Source organism: Oryctolagus cuniculus, chromosome 10 (assembly GCF_964237555.1).
Source record: "Oryctolagus cuniculus chromosome 10, mOryCun1.1, whole genome shotgun sequence".
NCBI classification, from domain to species: Eukaryota; Metazoa; Chordata; class Mammalia; order Lagomorpha; family Leporidae; genus Oryctolagus; species Oryctolagus cuniculus.
The window spans coordinates 41782061-41787047 of record NC_091441.1 but is presented as its reverse complement, the minus strand read 5'-3'; the positions used below and the strand labels follow the sequence as shown (position 1 = coordinate 41787047).

General features: G+C 46.9%; 1 non-coding gene across 1 annotated transcript; it reads right to left on the bottom strand.

Moving 5' to 3' along the window:
* Positions 1–4544: 4544 nt before the first annotated feature.
* MIR187 (microRNA mir-187) lies at positions 4545–4602 on the bottom strand. The gene has a single exon (NR_162562.1). It is a non-coding gene; the product is annotated as a microRNA mir-187 (primary transcript).
* Between the last annotated feature and the right edge of the window lie 385 nt (positions 4603–4987).

Sequence of the window (4987 nt, the reverse complement as noted above, 5' to 3'; positions counted from 1 at the left end):
AAGTGAGAGAACTGCTCTTCCCAGTGTTTTGACTTATTCTGTATCTGCAGTCATCAGAACTGTGTGGTAGTCGTGGCGGAACAGACATGTAGATGAAACAAAATAGAGAACCTAGAAACAGACCCCCAAACAAATAGGCCCAGCCAATCTGTGACAAAGGAACAAGAGCAATTCACTGGAGGAAGGATGGGCCAGCCAATGATTAGTGCTGGAGCAAAGCAGCAAAAGAAAACAAACAAAAACAGGTCAGTCTAAATCTCACACCGTTTATTTTTATTTATTATTTTTTTATTTTTTGACAGGCAGAGTGGACAGTGAGAGAGAGAGACAGAGAGAAAGGTCTTCCTTTGCCGTTGGTTCACCCTCCAATGGCCGCCACGGCCGGCGCGCTGTGGCCGGCGCACTGCGCTGATCCGATGGCAGGAGCCAGGAGCCAGGTGCTTTTCCTGGTCTCCCATGGGGTGCAGGGCCCAAGCACCTGGGCCATCCTCCACTGCACTCCCTGGCCATAGCAGAGAGCTGGCCTGGAAGAGGGGCAACCGGGACAGAATCCGGCGCCCCGACCGGGACTAGAACCCGGTGTGCCGGCGCCACTAGGCGGAGGATTAGCCTAGTGAGCCGCGGCGCCGGCCCACACCGTTTATTTTTTAAAGTATTCAGAATGAACCAGAGACTTCAGTGTGAAATGTAAAACATAACACTTTTAGAAGAAAACACAGGCCAGGAAGTAGGGGTGGGCGAGGAGGAGGGGGGTGGGATGATAAAGGGGAGAGACAAGGAAGCTCCTTTGTGGTGATGGACAGTTTAGGGCCTTCATTGTGGTGGTTATCTCATGGATCCACGCATGTGACACAACTGCATGCAACCACACATGCACACACAGAAACACTTCTCTGTGGAAATCGGCACCATCAGAAAGGAGCACAGCTAGCAGTATTTTCTCAGTGTCAAGGTCCTCATGTTGACACTGCACTCTGGTCAGGATTCTCTACACTGATTTCAAAACTTCCTGTGAGTTTATAATTATTTCAAAATCAAAAATTTTTGAATAAGGATTGACTGTTCTAAGCAAACACAGAAGCAATGTACGGAGGGGTTTATAATGGAGAAAATATACAAAAAACATATCACCAAGCAAGAACTGGAGTGAAATACTACTTCGAGAGTCTCCTATTGTTCATGAAATGGGATAATGTTAATTCAAGGTTGACTGGATAATTTATAGATGGATGAGATAACCCCTCAACCAGTCACTAAACATCTGACTCTGTAAATAGATGGTAATATAGACAGATGGATAGATAGGTACCTCTGTAACGCAGTACATCCAAAAGCAAACAGAAGAGATAAAATAAAACACTAAAGAATAATTTATTAATCCAAAAGAAACATAAAACAAGGAACAAATGGGACAAACAGAAAGTAAGAACAAAATGGCGGGTTTAACCCAACCACATCAGTTATTATGGTAACGTAAGGGAATTAAATATTCCAATAAAACAGAGATCCTCATTTGGATTTTTTCACAAAGATTGCATGACATATTATTTGTAAAATATATACATTAAATATAAAGACACAGACAGATTGGAAATAGAAGTGTCAAAAGATATGAGGGTGCCTTGCCCATACTAATCATAAGAAAACTGGTGTATGTTATGTTATCAGACGAAGGAGACTTCAAGATAAGAGCTGTTACCAGGGAAGAAGGAAATTGAATAATGGCAAGAAGATTAACTTAACAAGACATAGTAACCCCAAGTACATGCACCAAATAACATGCCTTCCAAATACAAACATGAAGCAAAAATTGATAAAATGGACAAAAAAATCTATATGCTTACTTAGAGATTTTAACTCTTTTCTCTCAACAACTGACAGAATAGGCAAACAAAAATGCAAGCAACAACAGAAAATTTGACACTACCCCCCAAGTCTACCCAAGTGCTTCCCCCCCACCCCAGCAGGAGAACACCCATTCTTTTCAAGTGCACATATTCACCAGCATAGGCTGTGTTCTGGGCCTGTGAACAACTCAGTAAATGCGAAGGATTACTGTCAGACAGTCTGTTGTATGATGGTAATGGAATCAAACCAAAAAACACAGTTCTCCACCTGTCAGCAGAGTCTCCCTGCCCCAAGTGATCTATATGGGATTGGCTCAAACTCTTATTTTCTACTCTGTCGAAGTCCAGTATCCCCATCTATAGCAGTGTTTCCCACAGAAACAGAACCAAAAGGTGTGTATCTAAACAGAGAGGGATTTACTTGAAGGAATCGGTCGGAGCGTCGGCAGCCTTTGGTAGAAGCCTTCTCAGACGGCTGAGCTTGCTATTATCATGCTCCTGCCTTCACCGGAGGGAGGCTGCCCACCTGCACGACAGAGGGCAGTGTGCTGTACTCAAAGTCCACCCATCTCGACGTGAGTCCCAATGACAGCAAACACACACACACTTTCACAGCAATGCACGTCCAGGATGTTTGACCAAGCCTTTGGGAACCGTGGCCCAACCAAGGTGATGCATAAAATTAACCATCACTCCTCCTCTACCGTGATTTCATGAGTTTCTTGCAGGATTTATTTTCCTGTGGTCTCCAACCTAACATTGCCCCTAAACGAGCTCAGCTGATGAACGACCTGTCTCCCTCACACACGGTGTTAATGTGAAACTCAGCGCCTTCGTCAAGTCTCGGCAAAACCCGCAAACTGACAGAACCCCACGCACACGCAAAGCCTTCGTGGATATGACAAACTGCAGCCAATGTCTGGGAGACAGTGTGGGCACTTCTGTGATAACACAACTTCCAACCACAGTAACATCCCTGCAATTCTCACCCATTCTCTTCTCTCCACTTTGTTTTCCTGTTTTTATCACGCCAAAATACAGGGTTATTTTTTTAAGACTTATGCATGTATGTATGTATGTATGTATTTATTTGAAAGGCAGAGCAGGGGCCAGTACTGTGGCATCCCATGTGGGCACTGGTTCAAGTCCCGGCAGCTCCACTTCCCATCTGACTCTCTCCTATGGCCTGGGAAAGCAGAATGACAGTGTGGGAGACCCAGAAGAAGCTCCTGGCTTCTGGCTTCAGATTAGGACAGGTATGGCCGTTGCAGCTATTTGGGGTGTGAACCAGCAGATGGAAGACTTCTCCCTCTCTGCCTCTCTTTAATTCTACTTTTTAAATAAATAAATATTTTTTAAAAAGAGCAACAGAAAGAGGGAGAGACAGGGAGACACACAGAGAGATGTCTTCCATCTGCTGGTTCACTCCCCAAATGACTGAATCGGCTGGAGCTAGGCTGATCCAAAGCCAGGAGCCAGGAACTCCATCCAGGTCTCCCTCATTGGTGACAAAGGCCCAAGTACTTGGACCATTATCTGCTGCCTTCCCAGGTGCATTAGCAGGCAGCTGGATGGAAAGCAGAGCAATTAGAAAACAAACCAGTTACAAGCAGTGGCTTAAATCATGCCACAACACTACTCCCTATTGTTTATTACTAATAAAAAGCAATTTGATGTTTCTCTTGATCCCTTGAGGCCTCCCACACCACGCCCCCAGGAGCTCTTTCCATTCCAAGGTATTTCCTTAAGTAAAGACAGTTGCTCAAGAACAATTTCGGTATCCGCGTTGAAATTATAACATTTTCCTCCTTAATTCACACAGGAAAAAGACTAGGAAAAAACAACAAAAGATAACAACGGCTGTTTTTGAGTGATAGAAACTTAGTTTCATTTCCCCCTTCTTTTCAGTTTCCAGTTTTCTTTAATAAGCAAGATAACCTTTTTAATGTTGAAAAGAATTGCTTTTTTTTTTCAAGAGCATTTAAAACTTTTTTGAAACCATCTCAACTAGCAGAAAAGCTACTGAACCATTTACCTGAACCATATGACAGTAAAGTATCGAGACCTTGACATTTCATTCTTGATTTCTTTAGTGGGTGTCCCCTACCAACAAGGACATTCTCTCCCTAACCTCAATATAACTGTCAAAACCAGAGATTTAACCCGACACGTCACCCCCATCCAAACCCTCCAGTTTTGGGGGTCTCCTTTGGGGATTTTGTCCCTGTTGAACTTCACGATCTGATTTCCTCCTGGAATCTCCATCATGTTGGAAAATGACGTCACTGGCCGATGCCTGCTGGGACTTGGTCCACACCTTGTAGAAAACAGTCCCATTTTCACAGTAAACAGCTCGCAGAATGCTACGCATGCCCAGAATGTGTGGGGAGGAGATGCCTTCCTTGCTGTCCTTTGGGTCCTCCTGTGGCCTTGGGGACAGGGCATCCTCACAGCCCAGGCCCAAGCCCAGGCCGTGCACCCAGGAGCCAGCACCAACCACCAGAAGTGGACCAGGGTGTAGAACAGGCCCGGCTTGGAGAGACGGAGCTTAAACAAGCAAGGGCGCTGGGCAGGTCTCTCTGCTGGGCACCCCACCCGTCTGCCACCCTGGCTTTCTTGCTGTCTCTGCCTCAGTGCCCTGTGTCCAGTCCCTCGGTGGGGGTGGCCGAGCAGGCTCTGCTGCGAACCTGCGTCCCTCCGGCTGCAACACAAGACACGAGGGGTCAGAGCAGCGCCCGGGTCCTGTGTTGTAGCCCGAGGTCTCACACCATGTCATGGGGAGTCCCACCTGCTCAGCTCGCACTTCCAGGCGGGCTGCTCAGCTTGTGCTTGAAGAATCCAACTTGCTGTGCACCTGCAGGAAGAAGAAGCTGCAAAGGAACAGAGCCAGCGCGGGGAGGGGGCCCTAGGCCTGGGGCTACCCTCGTGTCAGCAGAGGAAAAGCCCACGTCCTGGATCTAGGCTGGTGTGCCTATGCCAGGGCAGAGCCTTGCCCAGAGGGCACAGTGAGCTGCACAGGCTCCAGCTCAGGTGAGCAGCCAGTCTGATGGAGGCCCTGGAAGGCGGGGCCTGCGACACGGATATTTCTCTGTCCACGTTCCTTCCCCCATATGCAGTGAGGGATGGCAGTTTACAAGCCA